This window comes from Tupaia chinensis, unplaced genomic scaffold (genome assembly GCF_000334495.1).
Source record: "Tupaia chinensis unplaced genomic scaffold, TupChi_1.0 Scaffold000291_1, whole genome shotgun sequence".
NCBI lineage: Eukaryota > Metazoa > Chordata > Mammalia > Scandentia > Tupaiidae > Tupaia > Tupaia belangeri.
Window position 1 is genome coordinate 4,257,596 of NW_006159776.1, and position 14,355 is coordinate 4,271,950.

At 37.7% G+C, this 14,355-nt stretch overlaps 1 pseudogene; it reads right to left on the minus strand.

Moving 5' to 3' along the window:
* Positions 1 to 8,652: 8,652 nt before the first annotated feature.
* On the minus strand, positions 8,653 to 9,215 carry LOC102472980 (60S ribosomal protein L7a pseudogene; annotated as a pseudogene).
* Between the last annotated feature and the right edge of the window lie 5,140 nt (positions 9,216 to 14,355).

Below are 14,355 nucleotides of genomic sequence, written 5' to 3' on the forward strand. Positions count from 1 at the left end.
CTAATATAAAACTACTCTTTACTATGTAGGCTATAGATACTCAGGGAAATGTTCTGAACTTTAATATGATATGATTAAACTTTTATTTTAGCAAAATCACTCTGGTGTGTTTGGAATATAGCCTGGAAGATTAATAATAAAGATAATCATAATAATCTTAAAAGCTAGCAAGTCAACAAAAGAGTGGTTTTCCTGTCTTATTGTTTTTCCCTTATAACATATCAGAACTCTTCTTTCAAGTCAAATCTAAAGTGAGATTTCATGGTATGAAACAGATAAAATAACAGACCTACATTTATAAAAGTATTGGTTTAGGATCAAAATTAAGGCCTTTCAGCCCACACAATAGTGCCTGAGGTCCCTAAGGCTCTAAGGAAAATGATTTGTGCGCTATTATGTTAAGAAAACAAAGGTAGCCTAGGTGAGAGATGAAGAGACACATAAATGTAGACAAACCAAACTCACAATTCCTGGTCAGGACCAGCTGTAGGGGGCAAGGAGAAAAGGGATTGTAGGAATCTAGGGACAATTTCAGGGCCTGAAACAACTGAGTGGATGATGTAACTTTTCACCAAGAAAGGTGAGGAGGTTTGAAAACAAGGTCAGGTATGGCATGTTGGGTCAGAGGAACCTGTGACACAACAAGTCTAGGACATCAGTTAAGCATCTCAGGTAACTCGCAGATGGTGGGAATAGATGTGGGATCAAGAGTAGGGCCAAGAGAACTGATAAGATTAAGATGGAAGAGTGGGGATGAATAGGAGAGAAGGGCAAAGGGGGTCTGGGTCAGACTACTCAACACTCCCTCTAGCCGATGAGTTGGAATCTAAAAGTAGAGGAACAGAAGCAGGAAGAAAACTGGAAGAAGCTGGCTCCCAAAGGTTAGAGAGGATCTTAAGGAGACTGTGGTGCCATGAGAAACTCCATTGTAGCACAGTATTTCAACTCCCTAGAGCCCATCAAGCAAAGATGCCAACATGGTTGGAAATGAAACATTCACTGGGATAAAGGAGATAAATTTGCAATGATTCTTGCAAAGTCAATAATTCACACAACCAGAGCCAAAGAAGGAATGTTCAATTCTTACTGTGCTACATCCTTGAAGACATGTATAGAGTCTAGTGTTGGATAACTAGGTGGTAGTTTCAAGAAATAAGTAGTGGTTCAGAGACTCTAAGGATCGGGAGTGTCTCATAGTTTACCTAGTCCTATTATAGCCAAGGTAAGTGATCATCGCATTTACCATTATTTAACATTAGTAATGATGTATAGGTTGTTATGACGTTTTGTAGGTGATGCTTCATGTGACCCTTCTTTACAATATATCCCTTCCAAGTGGTAGAGTGGTAGCTCATCTTCTGATAAAATACTTACATCACAAGGTTAGAGTCCTCTTGACATTTCCACATTAGTTCTGCCCCTTAATGCTAGACAAAGCTGGTTTGTTGAAAGATAAAGATTGTTTTCCCTGGTCTACCCACCTGTCTCTCTCTCTTTCTAGATGAAAACATAATTACCTCCTTAAACCATTATTTCTAAGATATGATTTGAGTCACTTAATCATCTCTCTAGTTCTTTCTCCTCTGAATAGGATGACATTGCTTAACATTCTAAGTCAGAGTAGATAAGATAGAGGTATCTACTTTCTGATTAACCATGTAGTAACCATGGTCTGGAAATGTCTGTTCAGCCTCTCTAACCATTTAGTCCTTGTTCTGAGCCCTGGGGTGGAGAGATCCATCCAGATTTTCCTGCTGCTAATGTCTCACTGTGCCTTTCTCCCACCTCATTCTCCACCTCTATTTTGAGAAGTTGGTTCAAGAACTGACTCAAATTGGTTCCTTACTATGGACAGGTGCTGGGAGAGGTACACCTTCACAGGACTTTCTCATTTCAGTCAAACGACAATTCTGCAGAACAGTAAATTGTTCAAGATCACACAGAAAATAAGGGCTAGATTAAATATTCTAAAATTTTATGATATACTTTTCCTGCCTTTAAACACAATACTTTTTTTTGCCTTTCTTTGATTGACAGAAAAGTCAAAAATTGTTATGTGTAGAGTGACTTTCTTCAAATATTAAAACACAAAATGTTTAGCTTGCATTTCCACCAAATTTATGATACCCAGTTTGGGCTCTGTTGCATCCTCTGGACTGCTTATAATTCTTTACTGCCACTTTTCATCAGTGACAATGAGTCTCTGTGATCTCTTAGCATCTTTCTTTTGACTCTAAGGTCACCAAGAAGTATATAGTGTCCTGTTAATAAATCTCCCTTTTCTAAGAGAAGGTACTCTGTATAAAAAAGAAAAGGTGACATATTTAGTAGATATTCATAGCTACATCTAATCTGAGTTCCTTTTTTAACTTGACTATCTAAAATGTTAACATTTTAATGCCTATGGCTTACTTTGATAGTTTATAAACTATTAGAATGGAGTTAGGGAACGAATATATATTATTTAATAAATGTTTTTCTAGTAAAATTTCTAAAAATTACACTTGGTTTCTTGTTTATAAAAATTTCACTGCTAAATCATGTCCCCTGAAGCATGATAGTTATTCATAGTAAATACTTTTCTTCTCTCCACACATACTACCAGTAAAAAATTTTTTTATAAGGCCCAAACTAATTCTTAAGTGCCATACATTTATCAACTCTATAGTTTGAAGTAAGTGAATTTTTAATAGTAAAAGACTAAAATGATGTATGTAGTTGAATATCATATACTTAGTCATTTATGTTCATTTCGTTTGTATAATATCTTTATTCTATTTATTATATTCTCATCCTAGAGTAGGATTTTTATTCTTTTAATGGTGCACCTAACATGTATGCAGTAAAAATATGTGTATAATGAAAATATATAAATAAATAGTCAAACCCAGGACTTTCTGAATCCAAAATCCTCCTCAGACAAATCTAGAGCTGCCCTGTCCAATACATTAGCCATGTGCCATTTTTGGCTACTGCATATGTGATATGTGGCTGCCTAAACTGAAAGGTGATATACACATGAGAATTTTGGGGTTTTTTTAGGTTTTTGCCATAGGGGGCATGTGCTCACCAGAGAGGGACAGAAAGAAGGAAAGTGAGAAATCATCACCTGGGGAAATGTCTATGCCCCAATCCCTTCTCCTCCAGTCTCCTCTCAGGATTTTGGGAATGCACACACCCAGCATGATTTTTAAGCCACCAGGTCCAGGGCTTGAACTGCAGCCAGCTATGTGGGAGTCCAGTGCCTTAGCTATTAGGTCAACTGCTAGCCCCCTACACTAGATTTTTAAGACTCAGCTTAAAATAAAATACAAAAATATATCTTACTAATAATCTTTATATTAATTACATGCTAAAATGATAATACTTTTGAAACATGTACGTTGGGTTAAAATGTATTATTCAATTTAGTTTTTCTAACTTCCTTTTACTTTTCCTTCAGTGTGGCTGCTAGAAATAGTTAAATTACATACATGGCTTGTATTGTTTTATTTTCCATTTCTTTTTTACCTTTATTTTTATTTTTATTTTTATTTTTACAAATAGGAAATTACAGATTTTTTTCCCAACAGAGAACTTTACATTCTTATTATTCTAAAACATAAAAATGAAAACCCTCGACTCTTTGAAAATTACTATCTTTTTTAATTTCATTTTCTTTTATACATTTAATCACATTATTTAGCTTACAAAGTGAGTATTCCAACATGTGAACATTTCTCCCTAGTCCAGTTGATAGAACTATAAAATTATCTTCAACAGATAATACCACATTTCTTTGTCCCATTAATGCTTTGTCTCTCTATTTTTCTTCTAAATAAAATGTCCTTCCTCAGACTCTATAAGAGCACATAACTCGAGAATAATGAGACATCTTGAACAGTGATGGAATATGTGATCTTTACCTTTCTGTATTCTGTTGTTGTCTTTTGTTTTTCAAACTTCCCAAGAGTTTGTATGAGGTGCAGTGTTATAAATAAATGAGATAATTTATATCTCTTATGTCCATAAGCACATGTATCTTTGCATCTAACATGTGTTATATGTCATTATATTTCACATAACTTAATTCACCTGGTTAATGCCATATGTTCTCAAATTATGAGTCATTCTTAGGAGGGCTGGCTAAAGCTCATATAAAAAAGAATCCTACATGTGATATTTTTCTGTTCTGCTGGGATAATTTTTTCCCTCTATTTTGCAAACAAAAAGTAAAGGATTATTTTATATTATATGAAGAATCAGCAAATCATAAACTGAGACATAGCAGTTGGAATCAAAATTAATACATGAGCTGTCATTGAGTTTACTATTATCTGACATTAATAAAAATGGTAGCATGTAGCATAGCACAACATATATCATAATATGTCTGGCCTCATTTAATTCTATCAAAGTCTGTGAAGTGGGTAGTAACACTTATGTTCACTTCACAAATGAAAAATTTGAAGTTTGGGAAAGTTATCCAAAAGGAACCCACAGCTTCTGAGTCCAAGTCTGGTGATGTTTTTACCTTGCTTAATATTAGATTATGAAAGGTATTTCAGAGAAACTGGTAGAAAAAGCTTCACTTGGTAGTTTGTTTTCTTTTCAATATTGTCTGAAGTTTAAAGAGAATCCCTTACCATTGAATAATAGATTTATTATCAGATTAATTTTGATATAGAAAGAAAGGACCTGATATGGTGCTGGCATATGGTAGTTACTCAACAGACATAATTTTCCCTGCCTTTAAGTTCTCACACCAAGAAAATCCTCTTGTTAGATAACACTACAAAATGGTTTCCGAATTAAAGATATTTGACTTCCCTTTGCTGAATTATTGTATAGCCTCAACACTGTTTCTATTACATTGCTTTCATCCTTTGGGAAAGCTAACTTTGACTTAAAATCTTAAAATCTAGGAGAAGGGGAAGCAGTTAGTGTAATGGCTATGTCGCTGGACTCCCACGTAGTCGACTGCAGTTCAAGTCCCGGACCCGGTGGCTTAAACTCATGCCAGGCATGTGTGCGTGCATGCCCAAGATCCTGAGAGGAGAATGGAGGAGAAGGGACTGTGGCATGGCCATCCCCCCTGGGGGATGATTTCTCGCTTTCTGTCTCTCTGTCTCTCTCTGTCTATCTGGTGAGTGCACATGCCCTATAGCAAAAACCTCTCCAAAAAAAAAAAAAAAATCTAGGAGAAGGAAAATTAAAGAATGGGAAATCACTTGCTTGATGATTAGCTATTTACTATTATCAATAATAGAATTTGTTTACAGTGATTTGACAAACCATTGGATTCTTTGTGAAATCCACAGGTCCTCATCACCTACTAAAATCTGCAAGGATGAAATACAACAAATGCCAGTTAGAAAAACAACCTATAGTGGACCAGCAGTTGGCGTAATGGCTATGTCGCTGTACTTCCACGTAGTCGACCACAGTTTGAGTCCTGAACCCAGTGGCTTAAACTCACGCCGGGCGCATGTGTGTGTGTGCCCAAGATCCTAGGAGGAGAATGGAGGAGAAGGGACTGCGGCGTGGCCATCCCCCCTGGGGGGTGATTTCTTGCTTTCTGTCTCTCTGTCTCTCTCTTTCCGGTGAGTGCATTTGCCCTATAGCAAAAGCCTCTCCAAAAAAGTAAAACAAAGAAACCAACCTATAGCTTGAGGGTCAACCCAAGCTGCCAACTCAATGCTTTGCTATCAAAAAAATACAGTACATCATCCATCACAATGTCAATGTGTAATACTAATTATCATAATAATGCCTTACATTTATAACTACTTAATCATTTAAAAAGTGCTTTCACCTCTATATCATATAATTCTCAATTTATAGATTTGGAAATTGAGACTCAGAGAGAACAATAATTGTGCCAAAGGTTACAAATCTTGCAGAACTAGCCCAGCAACACAAGCCTCCTGCCACCAATTAAGCCAGTTAAGAGATTTTCAGTTGCAAGGTTTTAATATTAAAAATATGTGTTTTACTTTCATGACAGAAAAAATCAAGAGATGACACCGAATTCAAGGAGGCTTGATCAGGTCAATGATATGACCAAGAACCATGTTTCTCCCATCTCTCATTTCTGCCTTCTCCAGGCTCAGTAACTTAAACATCGGGACAGGTCCAGTACCATCGATAATAACATTGAATGTTAATGGATTAAATTCTCCAATCAAGAGACACAGACTGGCTGAATGGACATAAAAACAGAAACCCTCTATCTGTTGCCTACAGGAAACCCACTTCATGGATAAAGACATACATAGACTGAAAGTAAAGGGTTGGAAAAAGGTTTTCTATGCAAATGGGAACCAAAAAAGAGCTGGAGTCTCAATACTAATTTCTGACAAAATAGGCTTTAAAGCAAAAACTGTTCAAAGAGACAAAGAAGGGCACTATATTGTAGTAAAAGGGTCAATAGATCAAGAAGATACAATGCTTATAAATATCCATGCACTTAACACAGGAGCACCCAAATATATGAAGGAAAGACTATTATATCTAAAAGGGAAGATAGACTCCAACACACTAATTGTTGGAGACTTTAACACTGCACTATCCCCTCTGGACAGTTTTGCCCTAAGACCAACCTTCATCATAGTTGCAAGATGCCCGTCTACAATTCCCAGATCCACATGTTTTTCTATCCTCACCCAGTAAGAAAGGGAGTGAGTCCTCACCCCAAGATTTCTGACAAAATCCTGGAATTCACTCCGACTGGAATGACATAGATTGCATCCCACCATCCACCCCCTGTCAACCTATTACAGAGGCAAGGCTCAAGATGTGCCCACCACACCGATCAAGGATTTTTCCCATTAATGCGCAATGGTAAAGAAGATTTTAAAAGGATAATTAAGTAGATGGTAAACACAGATGTCCTGGTATAGCCAGAAATTTATAGCTTTGGAGAGAGATTGGAGAGTCTGTATACATGGGGATTTTCCTTCTATAAGGTGTGCTGAGTAGGCTAAAAGTTATTTAAAAGATTTGCTCCCTAAAACACTGAGTTATTCTGAGTTTTAGAAGTGAAAGGAAATCAGGAGACACATATCAACATTAAAATTTGTGCAAAAATTGTGAAAGATTTATGCATTCTCTGATGCCTATGCATAACCAGAAGTAGGTGATGGCAGTATTTTGACCACAGACTGCACTATTAACTAATGGGCTGACTATGGTCTGGTAGTGGGACCAAATTTCAGGCTCACAGCAAACTCTATGCAGTAGATGCTGATTACTATTTCCATTTCACAGATGAAGAAACTAAGGATCAGAATAATTAAATGATTTGGTCACTTAGGATAGGAGTTGAGTTCCAATTCGTTGTGTCATTCACTCTTAGATTAGCAATGGCAAATTTTGCTTCTGTCTTAGAGATTTGTATCACTTGCAGGCAGGTTCTTAAAAATTAAAACCCTCCTCTCATCACAATAACTCCCTTAAAGAAAAAGAGAATGAGCCAAGGAATCCGTAGAGTTCTCCCTTTAGAATTTTGGACGATTTTAATCATTTTCAAAAGGTGCTGGAGGCCCATGCACTTGGGATCCCAGTTTGCTACTTAGTGCAGTTTGCCTTGATCAGGTCAATTAAATTTTTGAACTTCACCTTCTTTATCTGAAAATGTACATACTTCGTGTCCTCAGTATTATCTGAAATATAAATAGGATGACAGGCTGGCACAGAGAATATGTTGTAGAGTAATAATTATTAGCTGCTTTTCTCACCTCTTCCACTGTGACTTTCAGCTTTCCCCTGCTTTGGAATATAGTTACAGATTGCTTAAGGATAGGAAGCTAGGAACATGTTTCAGGGTCTTCTTTCTATCTATAAATCTATCTATTTATTTTTTCTATTTATTTAGGTTTAGGTTTTTGCCATAGGGTACATGCGCTCACCAGAGACAGAGATGGGGGCGGGGGAAAGTAAGACAACACCTCCCACAGGGAATGGCCACACAACAATCCTTGCCCTCTATTTTCCTCTCAGGATTTTGGGAATATGTGCACACGTGCCCAACATGATTTTGAGCTGCCATATCTGGGACTCAAACTGAGGTCAACCCCATGGGAATACACCATCTTAATCACCATACCACTTGTTGGCCTCTAGTCTTCTCTTTTTTTAAGATTATTTTAATTTATGTATTTCCGTTTGAGATATGACTTTTACTGACTTTATCCACCAGAGTGGAAATAATGTCTGTACAAAACCAAAAAAAAAAGAACTATACAGAAAATAAATGAAAGGAAAAGGTGGTTCTTTGAAAAGATAAACAAAACTGATACAACATTAGCTAGACTAATTAGGAAGAGAGAAATGAATCAGATAAATCAAATTCACAATGCAACAGGCAACATTACAACAGACATAGTAGAAATACAGAACATCATTAGAGGATACAATGAGCAATTATACACCAACAAAGAAGAAAACCTGGATGAGATGGACAAATTCCTGGACACATATAATCTACCAAGACTGACTCAGGAGGACATAGATAAGCCTGAATAGACCCATAAAAAGTTATGAGATTGAATCCGTAATAAATAACCTCCCAACAAAGAAAAGTCTAGGTCTCGATGGTTTCACTGCTAAATTCTACAAAACTTTTTTTTCTTTTCTTTTTTTTTTTTTTTTTTTTTTTGCATTTCTAAAAACTTTTTTTTTTTTTTTTTTTTTTTTTTTTTTTTTGCCGAAGGAGAGTGTTTTATTACTTGTGTGTACATAAAACTCAATAGCATACACTTAACCCAGTTTGGTGGCGAGCTCTTTAGCCTTTGCCTTTTCCAGCTTAGCGATGCGAGCCACCGATTTTGGGCCCAGGACATCTCCTCTCCAGTGGCGGCGGATCTCATCGTATCTGTCATTGTAATTGGTCCTGATGGCTTCCACCAGCTTAGCCAGGGCACCTTTGTCCTCCGAGTTAACCTGTGTGAAGGCGACAATGGCACAGGTTTTCCTGTGGACCAGGCGTCCCAACCTGGCCTTCCCCTTGATAATGCAGTAGGGAACCCCCATCTTCCAACACAGGGCAGGTAGGAAGATAACCAGCTCGATTGGGTCCACGTCGTGTGCGATCACCACCAGCTGAGCCTTCTTGTTTTCCACCAAGGTGGTGACAGTGTTCACCCCTGCCCGGAGGACCAGTGGCCTCTTAGTGGGGAATCCCCTTTGCCGGCGGCCTTCTTCTCAAAAACTTTTAAAGAAGAGGAAACCCCCATTCTATTCAAACCATTTCTAGAGATCCGAAAGGAAGGAATCTTTCTAAATTCATTCTATGAAGCCTCCATCACCCTCATTCCCAAAAAAGATAAGGACGTGACAAAAAAGAAAAACTACAGACTCAAATCTCTGATGAATATAGATGTGAAAATTCTCAACAAGATACTTGAGAACCATACTCAACAGCATATAAAAAAGATTCTTCATCACAACCAGACAGGCTTTATTCCAGGGATGCAAGGGTGGTTCAACATACACAAAACCATAAGTGTAATACACCATATTAACAGAAAGAAAGATAAGAACCATATGATCATTTCAATTGATGCAGAAAAAGCATTTGACAAAATACGACATTTCTTTATAATCAAGACTTTCTAAGCAAAATTAGAATACAATGGACATTATAACAAAAGCCATCTATGAAAAACCTATAGCTAACATTATACTGAATGGAAAAAAGCTAAAAGCTTTTCCACTAAAAACTGGTACAAGACAAGGCTGCCCACTCTCGCCACTCCTTTTCAATGTAGTGCTGGAACTCCTAGCCAATGCTATCAGACAAGAAATGAATAAAGGCATTCCAATAAAGAAAGAAGAGTAGAAATTATCTCTATTTGAAGATGACATGATTATATACATAGAAGACCAAATAGTATCCACGAAGAAACTTCTCGAAGTAATAATTGCATACAGTAAAGTAGCAGAATACAAAATTAACTTATAAAAAATCTATGGGACCAGCAGTTAGTGTAATGGCTATGTCATTGAACTCCCATGTATCCGACTGCAGTTCGAGTCCCAGATCCGGTGGCTTAAACTCACACCGGGCGCGTGTGCATGCGTGCCCAAGATCCCTAGAGGAGAATGGAGGAGAAGGGATTGCGGTGTGGCCATCCCCCCCGGGGGGGTGGATTTCTCGCTTTCTGTCTCTCTGTCTCTCTCTGTCTGTCTGGAGAACACACGTGCCCTATAGCAAGAACCTCTAAAAAAAAAATGGATTTTTACTGTTGGACATACTGAAAGCAGTAATCAAATAAGCAGAGAAGCTCAAGATGTTGTAGAGGAAAGGAATAAATGTGGGGATAATATCCTTGAAGGGATTACACAAAAGGAATTTGGGGATGGTGGTAAGTCTCTTCTGCTGTAGAGAAGTAAATGCCACATATCTCACACATATCATTATGTATGTATGGAGTACCCTGCTGGACACTACAGATATTTATTAGAGGTTTTGGTTACATGTGACAGAAACCCAATTTAAACTAGTTTAAGGAACAGTAGAAGGTATGACCTCATGGTACTAGATACTATAGGAATTGGGTTCTTAAACAGTGTCTCTCTCTCAACAGTTCTTTCCTTTGTGTTTATTCTTAGGTTGACTTTTCTTATCGTGTAGCAAATAGTTATTGGAGATTCCATATTTACATATTACTTGTTATGAGCAATCCAAGAAATTACAGTTTCTTTCCTGGTAACTATCAGATGAGTCCCCAGATGGATCCGATTGACCTTGCTTGAGTCATGTCCATGATGAGATACCACCTAGCCCCTGTCAGGATGGTGAAGATTTAAAAAAAAAAAAAAAACCCAAAAATGGTAAGTGCTGGTGGGGATGTGGTGAAAGAGGAACTCTCCTACATTGTTGGTGGGAATGTAAATTGGTCCAGCCACTGTTGGAGAACAATATGGGGGTTCCTCAAAGACCTACTAATAGAACTACCATATGATCCAGGAATTCCACTCCTGGATATCAAACCAAAGGACAGGAGAATGCTCAGTTGGAAAAGCACTTGCACAACTCTATTTATTGTGGTGTTATTCATGATTGCTATGACATGGAACTAACCCAGTGTCCACAAACAGAAGAATGGATTTTAAAAATGTGGCAAATTTACTCCATGGAATACTATTCAGCCATAAAACACAACAAGACCTTGGCATTTGATAGAAAGTAGAAGAACATGGAAGATTTACTGCTGAGTGAAGCAAGTCAGGCTATGAAATGGAGACACTGTATGTCTACTGACTGTCTACACTCTATGGTAGAGACTGAAAGACTGGAGGATATAAAAGTATTAAAAAGTGTTATGGACACTGGAGACAAAGTGGAAGGAGAATGAGAGAAAGAGTGCAGGAAAAGAAATCTGGGGGGAAATGGAGAAGTAAGGCATTTGTGGGTCACAGATATGGTTTGTTGCCTGTTGCTGATGTCATGTATAGTATTCTGAACTTGCCTGGTGTATACCATGTTGGGTAAAACCTCTTTACGAACTAAATGATGTGTAATGATTGAATATATAAATAATTTAAAAATGTAATTCTAGCAATTAAAAAAACTGCGCTGGACACACATAGTATGTAGGGGGGTAAATGTTCATTACTACAACTTCTGCATCACAATTAAAATCCAAACAATTTTTTTAAAACAACCACCTCGGTCAAAACCCACTACTTTGGAATCAATAGCTTCTTTCACACTACAGTAACACTTATATATGGTTAAGACCCAAATGCAGAAATTCGTTGGTTAGAAAGCTAATTAAACTTCCAACTTACTCAAATAGAACTATAAAAGGCAAAACTGTGTTTTTCGCAGAGATACAGTCCACTAGAATCACCAACACTAGATAGCTGTTAAGAGTTTTTAGAGTCCTGAGATAAGAAGGAATCCAGGTAGCATTTAGACAGTCGTCTTTTGTCCTTTCTTCCCAACCAGAGATTTGTGACTGTGTGTTATGACACCACCAGCAGCATTTGTAGTGTTGATGAGAGAGTCCAATTCCCCATCTCTGTGAATAGCAAGTTACAAGTAATGAGGGGTAACATGCTTTTACCTTTAAATCTTTGATACATTTCCTGCCAGTTCAAGTATCTCTAAGGTGAGGTATTCTAGGATTGCTGCACAACATAAGACAGCAAGCCCGCAAATCCATGGCTGGTCATCCTGGATTTCAAGTGTGGATGAATATGGCCTACCAGTAACTCTCTGTGAGCAGAAAACTGCCTTTTGTCTTGGCCTTTCCAGAGTCTTTTCCAGCCTTACTGCCAGCCATTTTGGATTCTTCTGAAGCTCACACAAGCATGGAAGAAAGGGCTAGTCAGACATGCAACAAGATACCACCACCTACTCCTTGGGTTGCACTGCAATTCAAACTGCCTACTTTATTTTTTTTTTTCCATGAGTGATGGAGACAGACTATGCAGCAAGATCTTCACATCAAGATCCACCCCCCAGCTCCAGCCAGATCCAGCCTATATCATGGGCATGCGTGCACCCAACATACTCTTAATGTAAACCAGAACCTTCCCTGTGGGTCAGCCTTGAAGACCATTGAGTTTTATCATTGCATCACCATTCAACCCCCCAGGTCTTCTTTCTTAATAAGTTTTTCTTCCCAGAACTCTAGGTGACCTATAGGATACCAAACAGGACAATTTTACTTTTAAAATATTCACTCTTCCTTCTGATGTTTTGAGATTTTTCCTATTGCTGGAATGGTAGAGAAAAAAATAACAATTGTTTTGTTGTTAAAACACTTGGTCTTATTTATAAAATGTATTCATATGCTATTTTATGGAAAGAGAGTAAGAATATCCCATTTAAAGGAGTACCTCTAGGAGTGAAAGGCAAGCGCCAAGTGAGGCTTTAATGAGTTGGCTTAAGAACGTAAGCTAATTAGTAAAGCCAAGTTTCCAAGGCAAATAGCTAAGATAAGGAGGTAGCCAGGTGGTTTTAAAAAAATGCCTCTGGAAAAAGTGAATCGTTTGGAAATAATGCTGTTGATGGACCTTAATCACTTTCTCTCTTAATTCTGCCAAGTTTTTGAGATTAGAAAGTGATTTCATTTTCTTATATTTTGTTTTGCTATGTTTCTCCTTAGCTAAGATATGGAGAGAAACTGGAGAGCTATTTAACCAGATCCATGGTGCTGGTGACCAGGAAGTCCAGGGATGTCACCAGTGTTGCACCAGAGGAGAGACAGTCCCAGAAGAAATACTTGGTAGATATGATCACTCCCAGACTTGACACCACAGCCTCCAAAACTGCAGGCAGAGTGCTGAATAGAAAACAACCTTGCAGAATCAAACCTCCCCCAAAAAAGAATATCACAGCAATCACTCAGAAAGTCAGGCAGGAGCATTCTGTAAGTAGCTTTTGATTTGCATGTTATACTTTTGTTCTAAACCCTAAGTGGAATGTAGGGATGGGCCCTTATACTGGATGTGGCACATGAAAATGAGTACACAGCAAAGACAGAACCAGAGAGCAGTTTAGAAACTATTACTGAGATAGTTTTCTCCTGGAAAATTCATTAATGAGGAAATGTGCAATTACAAATCATAATATGAGACAATAGACTAGTAAGAGCCTGCCTTTTTTTAAGGTAGAAGTCTAATTCAGTCCCTAAGTTGCACTATGAAGTTGTCCACAAAGTGAAAGTCATGACATGTTTTTCTGTTTTTCTACGCAAAAAATGAGTCGTGGACTTTCCTGACAACCCAATATATGAAATTTCCATTTCATAGGTTAAAAATGGTTAAAAATTGGGAATTTCCTATGGTCCCATCTAATATTACTTAGGCATTTTGTAAAGGGGACAATTATGGACTCCAAATGATACTTTTTCAGCACAATCATATGTCAAACCATAGGAAGTGAATATAAAGTGTGCGTGTTTGTTTGTGTGTGTGTGTGTGTGTGTGTGTGTGTGTGTAAAATCTACTTCCTCACACACTGACCCTGTATCTCCAGGTCTTTGCACCTGCTTTCTCTCTCATAGCATACTCTTCCCCTGAGAGCCACATCCACTCATTTAGGGCTCTGCTCAAACATCAAAGAGCACTTTCTTGATAAATTTATCTATAATAACACTGCATCACTCTGTCTCTTATAAAGCTTTATTTTTTTCTAAGCATTTATCATCATCTACCATATTTTGGACTTTTAATTCTTTGTCTCCGACTTGCAAAATGAAAAATTTGCAAAAGTAAGGACTTTGCCAGATTTCATTTGCAGTGCTTTCTCTACTGTTTAGGATGCTGTGTACCACATGACAGAATTTGATACATGATGGTCAAACAATGAATGAGACTCCACAGCCCAAGCATTGCACTAGTATGGAGAAGAAAGTATAA